This window comes from Ranitomeya imitator, chromosome 6, assembly GCF_032444005.1.
Source record: "Ranitomeya imitator isolate aRanImi1 chromosome 6, aRanImi1.pri, whole genome shotgun sequence".
Taxonomy (NCBI): Eukaryota; Metazoa; Chordata; class Amphibia; order Anura; family Dendrobatidae; genus Ranitomeya; species Ranitomeya imitator.
Genome location: NC_091287.1, coordinates 412,531,146 through 412,546,408, shown reverse-complemented (window position 1 = coordinate 412,546,408; position 15,263 = coordinate 412,531,146).

The following is a 15,263-nucleotide window of genomic DNA, read 5'->3' as shown; positions in this document are numbered from 1 at the left end:
ATGCACAGAAAGAATAAGTCCACAACATGTGGACAGAAAAGAGCAAAGAAAGGACTTATCTTTGCTGAACTGGTCAGGATATCAGGGAAATCCAAGAGAGATGTGAATCCAACCAGGAACCACTGACAAGTGGCACTGGCTGAAGGAAAGAGCCAGGCATAAATAGCCGAGAAGAAAGACAATCAGTGGAAGCAGCTCCAGACTGCTAAATCCAAGGAGCAGCCATTCCACTTAAAACCACCGGAGGGAGCCCAAGAGCAGAACTCACAAAAGTGCCACTTACAACTACTGGAGGGAGCCCAAGAGCGGAATTCACAACAGTCCCCCACAAATATTGACTGTGAGAGGAGAGGGAAATAACATACGCAGAAATGAAATCAGGATTTAGCATAGGAGGCCATACTAGCTAAAAAGAAAGAATAGAACAGAGTACTATGCGGTAAGTATTAAAACACTAGAAAATATCCACCACAGAAAATACAAAACACCACATCTGACTAAAGACATGGAGGGTATATCTGCATCTCCAGAGAAATAGCTAGGCTGCAAAAAATCCTTCACAGACTAAGCTGGACAAGGCAAAAATATGAAAATGCACAGAACTATAAGGTCCACAGCAGGTGGACAGCAAAAACAAAGCCAGGACTTATCTTTGAAGAAAAGCACAGCAAACAGTAGAGACCAGAAGGGATGTGAATCCTCCAAAAACAATGGACAACTGGCACTGACTAAAGGATCAAGCAAGGCTATATAGCCCAGCCCAAATTGCAAAAAATAGATACACCTGATAAATGCTGCGATCCACCTACCGCAGCACTACCACTCATAACCACTGGAGGGAGCCCAAGAGCAGAATTCACAACAGTGAGCATTATCGGCCAATAAAAATGGGTCGTTGCTCAGTCTTCCAGCAAGACAATGACCCAACACATACAACCAAGGCAACAAAGGAGTGGCTAAAAAAGAAGCACATTAAGGTCATGGAGTGGCCTAGCCAGTCTCCAGACCTTAATCCCATCGAAAACTTATGGAGGGAGGTGAAGCTCTGATTTGCCAAGTGACAGCCAAAAAATCTTAAAGATTTAGAGATGATCTGCACAAAAGAATGGACTATAATTCCTCCTGACATGTGCGCAAACCTCATCATCAACTACAAAAAATGTCTGACTGCTGTGCTTGCCAACAAGGGTTTTGCCACCAAGTATTAAGTCTTGTTTGCCAGAGGGATCAAATACTTATTTCTCACTGCAAAATGCAAATAAATTTATATAATTTATACTACGTGATTTTCTGGATTTTATTTTTTATATTCTATCTCTCAGTGTTAAAATTAACCTACCCTTAAATTTATAGACTGTGCATGTATTTGTCAGTGGGCAAACTTACAAAATCAGCAAGTGATCAAATACTTATTTCCCCCACCATGTATAACCCTTATCAAGTTGCCCTTCATTTAAGAGTCTATTTTTAAATGGTAGTCTCCCTCATTGAACTGTGAAACATCTGGTCCAGGCAAACCTGCAACAACAGTTACTTGTGGCCTGCAGGGACGTACTGCCCTTACTGCACACGTCTACACAATCAGCCAAGACCTCCAGTTTCATGTAACGCAGAAGACAAGCACCTCGCCCACACCTCGCCCATGGCTACCACTCCGCACCACGTTACATATGCTACATGATAGATAGTGGCACTTCAAATGTTAACTTGGAATACAGAAACTTCATACAAGAAGACATTTAGGCCTCTAACGCACCAGTTATTCATGCAACATCAACCTCTGAATCCTTGTAAAGAATGTAAAAGCAGAAGTGGAACTTGCACAGAGGTTTTTGAGATGAGAGAATCAGTTTATGAATTTCTTATGTTCCTCCCATTTTGGAAGCATGTAAATATTGAGAGCATGAGAGTGATAAGCCAAGCAAAACTTAAAGGGTTTGTAAAATAGCATCTCAAATATTTGAAATGTACTAATAAATATCTTCCTCATGCTTTAGCCTTCCTCATGCTTTAGGCTTTAGCCCAACAAATAATATCCTGGTAATTACCTGTCCAGACAGATCCTTTTTATGATACCCCAGACTTCCTGTGATTATTCAGAGTGGACTTTAGTGTAAATCTACACATCAGAACTTGATAAACCAGCACAACAGCTCTGAAGCGGAAGCTGCAATTGCAACTCTTTGTCCTGCACTCCTCCTGACCCAGTGTGTAATTTATGGCAGTATTGTCACATACCAAGTGTAAATGTTACTTTATCTTCACAATACCTTACTCTGACCAGATCTGTCCATAAATCACTGCTATTTAACAATAGTAATAGAATAAAACAAAAAAATTAAAAACTAAATCAGGTATTGTTGAGCGTTATAAGTGTTATTTTCCTTAAAAAAAAAAGTGAATGTGGACTGAAAGGGTTTAAATTTCATTGAATTTGTCAGCCATGAATGTGTCATGTAGAAGTCAAACTATGTGGTATGCAAACATTGAGTGAATGTAAAAGAAAAGATACAAGAACAACCTGAAGGTGTTCAAGTACCCATGGTACATGATTGTTTAGAGGAGCAGACAAAGCAAAAACAGGTTTAGACATGCTAATTAAAGAGTCCTATTGAAAGTAGTCTCGCTATGCAGTGAAATGATACCAGCAATCTTTACGTATTCAGCACCTGCATATTCTGCAGCTCTGCACATAGCAGGGAGTACATGTATATGTAAATATATATAAATATGTTTCAGACAGTAGGATCGAGGTCATGCTTGTAAGAATTTTTAAGCTATGTAGCCACAGGGTGACTGATTCGAAAGGTAAAACTTTCTTTTATACAATGGATTCAACTATTTTTTAGGCCTTACTTAAGAGGTGAATTTCTGGAAGGGTGTATGTGATTTTTTTTTTTCATAACCACACTCTCTTCACCAGACTAGGCTCCTCCACACCCATTACTCTTTCCCTTTACACCCTTTTACTCACCATGGATGTATGTTATGACAATTGGCTTTGTCTGATGAAGCTTCTTGACGTCACATACAAGAAAACTTCTGCAATGTGTCACTGGTACAACAGGAGACTTGCCAGAGTCCGGGAGGCATACACTATTCCTGCAGCAACCCATAAACTATAGCTCTTGGCTGGATGGTCAGTGAGGAAGTCTGATGAGATGACAGGGTGTATACAAGACTCTAAAAATGAAAGGCACTGTGTATCTTGCCAGCTATTAGTTTTGGCCAACTTTGTGCATTTTGTAAATAGAGATATATTGTTGTAACCCTACGCTACTATTGAATTCCTCATAGATTAGACACTGCTGCTGATCTCTGGTCCATTCATGACTACATTCCTACTTGTGGTCCTTACTGTGCCTCTTCTGGTTTTGGACCCTGGCTTTCTTCTTACTACTATCGGCTTTTTCCCTTGTTGAGATGCACTTTTGCCTGATTCCTGTATAAACCTTTTTTTGTCACGGATTAACGATTTGAAACGAAGCTATGTAGAGATCTGTAATTTGGACCTAAGGATTCCTTGTAATGAAGGCCAAATTTTTGTCTAGATATTAAAGAGTGAATAATATCAGTGATCCCTGAATATTTTCATTGTCTGGGTAGGTACTGGTATATACAAAAAGCCTGGGTGGGGGGATTGGGAGGTTTGGATAAAGGAGGTTACAATTAGATCCTGTGAAGGAATATGCATAAAGAAATCCTTATCAGTAGATACGGTAAGTGCTATTCTGTTTGTGCATAACGTACTTTCATTTTCTGCTAAGGGAGAAAAGGCCAATTACTTTATTTATCAGAAATGAATACCTTCTTGGCTTGATTTTTAAACTAGAAAATATCCAGAATGACGTGCAATCAAATCAAGTGTTTAAGCTAAATCTAAAGTTATGGTAAATCAAAGTATTGGGTAAGGTCTACACAGCGACCTAAAATTGCAGAAAATTGTGGTTGTAATTATCATTTTATAGGGAATAATTGAGGATATATTATGATTGTAATATTACTTCCATTTTACCGAGAAGATAATTGTCACACTTAGAAAGCAATTAAAAAGTCTGCACACTACAATTAAAGAAAAAAAGCAATTCATAACCAAAGGTTGCTGTACAATTGTGACATATTAATAACTACAAGACTGAATTCATACATACCATTTTGATGCAGCTTTTGGTGCAGTATTTCTTAGGCCGGTTTCACACGTCAGTGGCTTCGGTACGTGAGGTGACAGTTTCCTCACGTACCGGAGCCACTGACACAAGCAGACACATTCAAATCAATGCATCTGTTCAGATGTCATTGATTTTTTGCGGACCGTGTCTCCGTGTGCCAAACACGGAGACATGTCAGTGTTCGTGGGAGCGCACGTATTACACGGACCCATTAAAGTCAATGGGTCCGTGTAAAACACGTACTGCACACGGACGTTGTCCGTGTGCAGTCCGTGTGCCGTGCAGGAGACAGCGCTACATTAAGCGCTGTCCCCCCCACTGGTGCTGAAGCCGCGATTCATATCTTCCCTGCAGCAGCGTTTGCTGTAGAGAAGATATGAATAATTGTGTTTAAAATAAAGATCTATGTGCCCCCCGCCCTCCCACCCCCTGTGCGCCCCCCCCCCCCCCGCTGTTCTGAAAATACTCACCCAGCTCCCTCGCCGGCGCTGCTTCCTGTTCTGGCCGCATCTTCTATTGTATCAGCGGTCACGTGGTGCCGCTGACTACAGTCATGAATATGCGGCTCCACCTCCCATAGGGGTGGACCCGCATATTCATTACTGTAAATGAGCGGCCCCACGTGACCGCATACAGGAGAAGATGCGGCCAGAACAGGAAGCAGCGTGAGAAGCAGGTGAGTATTTTCAGAACAGCGGGGGGCGCACAGGGGGTAGGAGGGGGGGGGCACATAGATCTTTATTTTAAACACAATTATTCATATCTTCTCTACAGCAAATGCTGCTGCAGGGAAGATATGAATGGGGATTCAGCACCAGATGCTGGTACGTGTAGTACCCAGCACGGTGCGTGTGGTACCCAGTGGGCACACGTGTGCCACACGTGTGCCACACTGATGTGCCACAGAAACGCACCGGCACACGGACACAGATAATTCCGGTACCTATTTTTCCGGTACCGGAATTATCTGGACGTGTGAGACTGCCCTTAAACTGAAACTGCTTCAAAAGAGCATGTGTAAATCCAGCCTAACGCCGGTTTCACACGTCCATATATTTCCGGTACCGGATATATCCGTGTCAGTGTGTCTGTATGTGTACTACGTGTGGCAACTGTGTGAAACCCATGTGCCGCATCAGTACCACACGGATAGCTGCCGGGAAAGAGGCACTACAGTAAATGCTCTTCCCCGGCAGCAGGTGCTGAAGCCCGGCTGTCATCATTCTCCCCTGCTCTGCTGTTAATAACTGCTAATAACAGTGACAGTAGGTGTGGATGATCGAGGTATTTCACAGCTGCCGGCTGCGATCGTTCAGAAAAAAATGAATGAAAAACCCGATGTGGGTTCCCCCTATTTTATTGAACCAACCAGATAAAACTCACAGCTGAGGGCTGCAACCCCCAGCTGTCAGATTCTGCAAGGTGGGTTATCAAGAATAGTCCCCATGCTGTTTTTTTTAATTATTTAAATAAATAATTAAAAAAGCCAGAGTGGGGTTCCCCCATTTTTGACAACCAGCCTTGCTAAAGCTCACAGCTGGGGGCTGTTATTCTCAGAATGGTAAGAGGCCATTGATATAGGCCCCCCAGCCTAAAAACAGCAGCCTGCAGCTGCCCAGAAAAGGCCCATCTATTAGATGCGCCTTTTCTGGTGCTTTGCCCAGCTCTTCCCTCTTGCCCTCTAGCGGTAGCAAATGGGGTTCATATTTGTGGGGTTGATGTCTCCTCTGTAAAGTCAGATGACATCAAGCCCCTGGCTCCTATCCATTACTAATCCTATAGTTGTAATGTTAAATAAAGACACGGCTAGAATAAAGACTTTTATTTGAAAAAATTACACAGACTCCTTTAATGTTCTAAATTAAACTATGCTTACTGTAAAAAATAATTCCACAATGTCCTCGATCTCCTGTAATAAAAATAAAATAATAAACCAACAATATACCATACCTGTCTGTCGTTCTGTTCCACGCTGTAATCCAAGTCTGGGGGCAAAATAGTTTTCAACCAGGACGGTGCCAAGATGCGATCGTCCCAGCTGAAAACCACTGGTGAATGAGATGCTGAGAGCGCAGCATCATTCATCAGCGGTGACATCATCACGGCCGGCCTGAACTGAGGTGACTTCTGGACTCTGGGAAAAAGAAAGTGATCATGTTACCGCTGGTGAATGTTGCTGCGCTCTCAGCATCTCATTCACCAGTGGTTTTCAGCTGGGACGGTCGCAGCGTGGGGACCCCTCTATTCTCGATAACTAACCTTGCAGAAGCTGACAGCTGGGGGTTGCAGCCCCCAGCTGTGAGTTTTGTCTGGTTGGTTCAATAAAATAGGGGGGAACCCACGTCAGGTTTTTCATTCACTTATTTCTGAACTATCACTGTTATTAGCGACAGCAGATGTGGGATGATGAGGGTAACAGTCCAAAAAGCCACCACCTGCTGTCATTCGGACTTTAATATAATGCTCATCATTCCCTCTGCTTGACGGCAGAGCAGGGGAGAATGATCAGAGCCAACTTCAGCACCAGCCGCCAGAGAACAGCGCTTATTGCAGGGCTTCTTCCATGGCCACCGTCCGTGTCACATGGAGGACATTAAAGTGTGATCTCCGAGTGCACATGTGCGGGACGTTTTGCCGTCCATGCTGACGGCAAAAAATATACAAGTCAGCGTGTTTTGCCCACGGACACACTGACATGTGGAAACACACTGACATGTGCACAGACCCATTCATTTGAATGGGTCTATGTGTGTACGTGTCTCCGGTACACGTGAAAACTGTCACCACACATACTGGAGACATGAACGTGTGAAAGTGGCCTAAGGCTGCATGTACACACCCTTGGAAAATGTCTATGTTTTTTTCTCAGACAGCGCAAAGACCCATAGAGTTTTATGGATCTATTCACACATCCGTGAACGTCATGGATCCAAATGTGAAATCTATGAGACATTGAGCTGGTTCTATTCTGATCCAATTTTGAGGTTCAGAATAGAATACTGTGTTCTGACCAAAAAATAATAGGTCCATGTCTCTGTGCGGTCCAAAAAAAATAATATCGGAGAAACCAACGCTTCACATTGATGTTTGAATGCAGGCTTAGGGGACAGAGGCTGCAGATGTACTTTGGGTGCTCTAAAGCAGAGCTTCTGACACTGTCACGCTGGCCTCCTCTAATTCTTTCTAAGTCCTAGAAGCACTTTTTATAGAGGTAATTATAAATTGCAAAGTCCTTTTAAATGGCTGAAGCCATCTCACGTTCAGCAACATAATTGTCTAACTGACAGCTTATTTTTATGGTATACAGAGTTTAGGAAACAAATAATATAGTCATAATTTAATTTTGGAATATCATTTAACCACAGATCATCTGGTGATGCCACAGTAGGAAAAGTTTGACAAGCTCTGCATTAAGGAAAGCTTTACCCTGAAAAGGGGACACCAATACAATGAATATTGGGTGACAGCATTTTTGCATATTTTACGGCAGGGCTCAGAAGCTTTACAGAGGATCTGTCACCCTATTTCACAATACAAATTTCTACATTGTTAAAAAGGTCTCTTAGATCTGATAAGGCTGGTGTAATTATTTTGAAAGTCAGTTTCCGAAGTTTTAAATTTTTCAATTTTCCCTTTCAACTCTGGGCAAATTTTTGTTTTTGCTGTTTCATTTGTTTTTCATCCCTATTTTTCAAGGGCCATAACTTGTTACTTCCAATGACAGCCACATAACAGTTTATTTTCTGTGAAATGAGTTGTAATTTTTAGTGATACCATTCATTTTACTGTATAATTGTATTATGCCATTGTTTTTTTAGAGGTTTTATTTTTACAATACTTATTGTGTGATAAAAACGTTATAGTAATATGATTCTTCAGGTCATTATGGTTAAGGTGATACCAATGTTACAAGGTTTTTTTTTTATATCTTAGGGGTAAAAGAATTCAGGACATTGTAAAAAAAATTTTTTATTTGTGTTGCCAGTTCCTGAGTCCCCGTACTGTTACTTTTCATTTATGTACCTGTATGAGGGTTTGGTTTTTGCATGCTGATCTTTAGTTTTTATCAATACCGTTTTGTGGTAAATACGTTTTAATTGCTTTGTATTGTATTTACCGCATTTGGAGAAGTACACTATCATGAAAAAAAAGTATTTCTGTAGTCAATTTTTTATTTAATTTTTGCGGTTTAATATACAGCTTACCGTAATTTTCTATTCTTATAAAATCAGAGTTTTACAGACATGAAAATTCCAGTCATATTTCTTTTTATTTATGTTTGAATGGATTTTTTATATGTTTATATGTTTCATTTTTTTCTGTTTTTACATTTTACTTTATTTTTTGTTTCCTTAGAGAAATTGAACGTGCAAGCATTTGATCACTTATAGATATACAGCTCTGGCAAAAATTAAGAGACCACTGCAAAATGTTCAGTTTATCTGATTTTTCTCTTTATAGGTATATTTTTTAGTAATCTGTAAATTGCTCTTTTATTCAATAAACTTCTGACAACATGTTTCCAAATTTCCAAGCAATAAATTTGTTTTTTTTTTCTGAAAAGGAAAAATGGTCAAAATTAAAAAAAAAATAATCCAGTGCTTTCAGACCTCGAATAATGCAAAGAAAACAAGTTCACAATCATTTAGAAACAACAATACTAATGTTTTAACTCAGGAAGAGTTCAGAAATCAATATTTTGTGGAATAACCATGATTTTTAAACACAGCTTTCATGCGTCTTGGCATGCTTTCCACCAGTCTTCCACACTTCTTCTGTGTGCCATTTTCCGATACACGTAGCGTCTCCATTTTTCTTGATCTCGGGTTGAGTGAGGGCTTATTTTTTTGCGCACCAAGCTGACGTTTTTAATTATTCAATTTTGGTGCAGATAAGATATTTTGATCTCCCATTATTGCATGTTAATGCAATGTCATGGCGACCAGAAAAAATTTAATTCTGGCGTTTTGACGTTTTTTCTCGCTATGCCCTTTAGCTATCAGGTTAATCCTTTTTTATTGATAGATTCCGGCTATTCTGAATGCAGAGATACCAAATATATATATGTTTAATTTTTTTATTGTTTTATTTTGAATGGGGCAAAAGGGGGGTATTTGATCTTTTACATTTCTTTATTTTTTATATTTTTAAAAAAAATTTTTTTTTTACTTTTGGCATGCTTCAATAGTCTTCATGGGAGACTACAAGCTGTCATAACCCAATCGGCTCTGCTACATACAGGCGATGATCAGATCACAGGACCACAAAGCCCAAGCTCAAGGGTTCGAACCCAGATGCATGACACTGCCATAATGTCTCTTTTACACTGCACACTCAGGCAGAGAGGAGTTCCTGTTCTTCTTTCTCTGTAGCTTGTACACAGAAATAGGAGAGGTGTGGAGTCCATTATGCAGCATTTCTGAGCAGTGTAGCTGTGAATACAGCAAATGAATAAACTAAATTAAATTGCAGCATGATTTCTGTCTCTTTGCTTATTATCTCACTCTTAGACTTCAATATTCTCTGTAATCTGACATCTCATTGTGCTGGAAGTCAGTCTTTTCTTTATGCAAATTGCCTCTTCTGAGAAAAAGAGGACTTAAACTCTATAGCGCCACCTGTAGGAAGTAGCGATCCTACAAGTCAGAATCAACTCTGTAACGAGTCGTGCAATATGACTTAGGATAAAAGCCAAATCAGTATCTCAATTCCCAGACACGGTGCGAATATATTATATTTCCCAGAGGAGCATTGCACGGCGAATAAGCCTCCTTACCTTGACAAGCCAGAGATGGTATGTCACTCTCCATGAGGAGAAACAATACCCCTTAGGCCCCAGTCCAGAGCCTCTCACCTAGCCAAATCAGTTCTCAGGCTTCGCACTGACGAGGGCCAACAGCCCGAAACACTGTGTCTGCAAATTGAAAAACTGATTTGGCTTTTATCCTAAGTCATATTGCACGACTCGTTAAAGGGTTGATTGTGACTTGTAGGATCGCTACTTCCAACAGGTGGCGCTATAGAGTTTAAGTCCTCTTTCTCAGAAGAGGCAATTTACATATTATATTTCCCAGAGGAGCGATGCACAGCGAATAAGCCTCCTTACCTTGACAAGCCAGAGATGGTATGTCACTCTTCATAAGGAGAAACGATAGTCTTTTCTTTAGCAAGATGAATTTGATCTATTTTTCAGAGTGCATAAGTTCAGGAGTCAGGGGGGAAGGGAAAATGTAGCTCTTGCATAGAGAAACATACTCTTTGTAAAGATTCCTACTTTCGCTTGTAATTTTGCTAAATTTGCTGAAAGTAAATATAGTGACCATTTAAACTCAGTCTCCGCCTACCTAGCCTGATTGTGGAGCTCTACTGTGCTGCTGAGATCTCACACTGCTGACTACAAGTTGCAGCAGTCAGTCTGAGTGGGTAGAGATTCAATACACTTTTATTCACCAGCTCTGGCAGTCTCTTGCTGTACTCAAACAGAGAGCTTTATTTCATTAATTATGTTTTTTATTTTTTGAAAACTGGCAATTGATCCACTGTTTTACACCTCTGGTCACACTATTGTTCCATATAATCAAAGTTTATAAAAAGATGGTTCATTTGAATGGGAATAGAATATTATATATATATGTATAGTTTGTTTTGCCTCACGTTATCGCATGGTATGCAAGAACAGTAATGAAGACTTTAATAGTTATTGATATTTGATGTCAAATGCCTAAACTATAACCATTGCTCTGCCGTAAGGATTATGTTAGTATTACACTTACAATCTGACAATGATTCATCCATTTATGCACAATAATTTCTTGCGTGTTGAATGATTATTTGGCTGTAGTTAGTCATACATGCCCTGCAATTATTTCCACACGCCTCATATACAGCTGGATACACCCAAATTGCGTGAAATGACAAACATAATTTTAACAGTAACCAGTGAGAGGTATTAAATTTAAAGAAAATCTTGTGTACTCATATAAAAGAGTACGTCATGCATTTTTCATGATGGATGTTATTGCCTAAATTACATTTAAGATGATCCACAATGCAGGATGCATGTTTTGGGAATTTAACAGTGTGCTAATCTTGTCAGAAGTGCACTACTCCTTTACTTCCCAGTTGTCTGCTTGTCAAGGACAGTATGCTAAGGAAAATTGACAGCTTGGACCAGTGGCATGGTTGTGACGCTGGTCAGAAGTGTGCGCTTTCTGATGTTATTTCAGAGGCGGCTTTGCCTTTGCAGCATCAGAAGAGTATAGAGGCATCAAAGCCACTGACCTGGACACCTTCAGAATAGTGTTTGCCAGCTTTAAAGCAAAGAGCTTGAAAGCGCGTTCCTTGCTTAGGAAACCGGTGACTTCTGACTTCTGATAGACTGCAGATGTAGCTGGCTGTCTGCTTTTCGAGGGCATTATGCTATTGAAAACTGACAGTTCAGACCAGTGGTGTGATTGCAACACTCTCTGATGCTGTTGTAGAGGCAGCTTTGCCTCTGCAGCAAGAGATGAGCATATAGGCACTGACGCTAGTGATCTGGTCAACTTCAGAGTAGTGTTTGCCAGCTTTAAAGAAAAGAGCTTGAAAGCACGCTCCTTGCTTAGGAAAAGGCCACCTCTGATAGACTGTTGAAGTACAAATTAACCTAAACACAAGCATTCTTTAACCACTTCCTGATATCGGTTGTATCGGTGTGTTCTATTTGGAACGGAGTTCCCACAAATAGATGTACTAGTATGTCCAACTGATTGTGGAAAACAGCAAAAGGTTGAAACCAACCACAATTTTTATAAAAGCCACCTCCCTCAGGTGGTCCTGAATAAGAAATGGTCTATGGAGTGTTATACCGAATTTCTGAATCTCCTAAATGACTGAGTGGTGGAGTCCATCCTTTGTATAGCTTTTTCAGGAACGGGTGAGATTGTTCCATACTTTATGGTACATTTTTTGTGTTAGTGACTTTTGCAGATGCAGTGAGAATTGATGATACTGTTTTGATGTCACATTTCTGAGCAAAAGCACACAGGTACAAATAGCAGCATTATTACATACCCTCCTTCAGCCGTTTTTTTGGACCAACTGATTGTGCAAGCACAAGATCAGTACCTTTAATTGACAGCTGAATTCCTGCAGCAGCAGCCAGCAACAGTACCAGCAGAATTCCTGGTTTCTTAAAGGGAACCTGTCACCCCCAAAATCAAAGGTGAGCTAAGCCCACCGACATCAGGGGCTCATCTACAGCATTCTGTAATGCTGAAGATAAGCCTCTGATGTATCCTGAAAGATGAGAAAAAGAGGTTAGATTATACTCACCCAGGGGCGGTCCTGCTGCAGTTCTGGTTGATGGGCGTCGTGGTCTGGTCCAGGGCCTCCCATCTTCTTACAATGACGTCCCCTTCTTGTCTTCAGGGAAAGGTCAGAGAGGCCCAGCGTCTGCGCACTGCAGTACTTTACGCAGCCCTCAACAGGGCAGACAAAGTATGTCTGCGCCGGAGCTGCAGCATGAAGACAAGAAGAGGACGTCATCGTAAGAAGATGGGAGGCTCCGGACCGAACCACAACACCCATCGGACCACAACCGCAGCGGGACCGCCCCTGGGTGAGTATAATCTAACCTCTTTTTCTCATCTTTCAGTATACATCGGAAGCTTATCTACAGCATTACAGAATGCTGTAGATAAGCCCCTGATGCTAGTGGGCTTAGCGCATCTGCGATTTTGGGGGTGACAGGTTCCCTTTAATCTTCTAAATTCTGTGGTCAATAGTGAGCGTGGCATCTTAATGGCTGGAAGAAGGCAGGGTGCTCCCTCTTTTGCCCCATCAGCCTCTTGTGAGGCAATCATAGAGTGATGGATGTTGCTATGGCAACCAGAGGTCCAACAATGACCTGCCGCTCTGCTACGCACAGTGGCCTCTCAGGTTGTAGCATAAGCAGGGTCTTGCAGCCCTACTGTAAATCAGGGGCGGTCCTGCTGCAGTTCTGGTCGATGGGCGTCGTGGTCTGGTCCAGGGCCTCCCATCTTCTTACAATGACGTCCCCTTCTTGTCTTCAGGGAAAGGTCAGAGAGGCCCAGCATCTGCGCACTGCAGTACTTTACGCTGCCTTCAACAGGGCAAAGTACGTCTGCGCCGAAGCCGCAGCATGAAGACAAGAGGACGTCATCGTAAGAAGATGGGAGGCTCCGGATCAAACCACAACACCCATCAGACCAGAACCGCAGCGGGACCGCCCCTGGGTGAGTATAATCTAACCTCTTTTTCTCATCTTTCAGTATACATCGGAGGCTTATCTACAGCATTACAGAATGCTGTAGATAAGCCCCTGATGCTAATGGGTTTAGCGCATCTGCGATTTTGGGGGTGACAGGTTCCCTTTAATCTTCTAAATTCTGTGGTCAATAGTGAGCGTGGCATCTTAATGGCTGGAAGAAGGCAGGGTGCTCCCTCTTTTGCCCCATCAGCCTCTTGTGAGGCAATCATAGAGTGATGGATGTTGCTATGGCAACCAGAGGTCCAACAATGACCTGCCGCTCTGCTACGCACAGAGGCCTCTCAGGTTGTAGCATAAGCAGGGTCTTGCAGCCCTACTGTAAATCACTGTACTACTGTATTAACCCGAGAGGAATCTTTTTAGGATAGGTTCCCAGCAAAAGAAGATCGGCTTGACGTGGCTGCTGGGCATGCATGAATTGGCCAAATTAGGTGCTAAGTATTTTAGTTTTTACCTATATTCTAGAGAAGTAATGTATTTCAAATTTCATATATTTCATGTTTACATGCTACAGCACTACAGAGTAGATGGCTACTTTTTGTATGAACCTGTTAAGACCAGGATTCTATTTGGGAGTGATGATCAGTCTTTTGATATTTGTATACATAGACTCTTTGAGCACTCCACCCATCAGCCAAGGCAGATTTAATTGCAGCAGAAGCTTACCTACCTATGTAAATGTAGGCTATTAGCCCAAAAGAGGAATCACAATATGAGTATAAGTTTTCAGCAAAAGAAGGTCACCTTGCCATGGCTGGTGGTCATGCATGAATTGGCCAAATTATGTTCTAAGTATCTTTGTTTTTTCCTATTTTCTAGAGCAATAATACAATTCAAATTTCATATATTGCAAGCTTACATGCTATAGCGTTACAGAGTGGAATTTTATTTGTTAGCTCCTACTGTAAATGTAAGACTGACAGGTGTTAGGGCTAGCGGAACGCACCAAATACTAAGACAGATAGAGTATGGTGCGTTCGCAGCCCGGGGTCCACCGTGCAGAGATGGAACCTGCTGCCAAGTAATGACGGACTATATGGCGGTACTCATAAGTATACACACGTGGGTTAAACCTCACCCAGCATGAAGGAAGCGATCCTGTTGCGTCACAGGATCGCGGTACCGCACATAGAGCGTGAGCAAGTAGTCAGCGAACTCAACCCCAACTAGGATTGAAGTCCGATTAGACCCTTGCTGGCACAACACCGCAACTGGGTGTGTAAGGAAGCTAAATAACAATATTAGGGCACAAGAGTGCATGCGGTGCCGCACTGACGAACGCCACTAACCACCCAGGCTTGGGTAAGGAAAGCACAGAGGAAGTGCACGGCGCCGTACTGGCGGTCACAGCAACTGGACGCTGTAATGTGTGATTCGTGCTGTAGGATAACTCGGGCGCTAGATAGCAACCATACACCTTCCGCAAACAGACATTCAATAGGGAAGGGTTATCCAAGGACGACTTGCACTCACAACAAACACACGTATGCAAATGTACACTAGCGCATGGCCGTGCGGTCATGCGCAGTTTATATAGTTGCAGCACAGGAAGTGGCCACAGAAACTTTGCCCTTCCAAGACCTGCCAAGAGGACCAATGTAATGTGCTGCAGGGCCTGAGCACATGACCCTCGATCTCCAACGGGAGATCTTGCCCTGGGCATGCTCAGTGTGTGCAGACAAGGACTTAGTCCCAGAGAAGTCTGCTCGCTGCTGACCAGCACTGGCTTTAATGGCAGAAGCTGAAGAAGCAGCAGTAACTCTCTGTACAGAGTGAGACTGAGCAAGACACTGGGACCGACGTCCCTGCTGAGCAGACTCCAC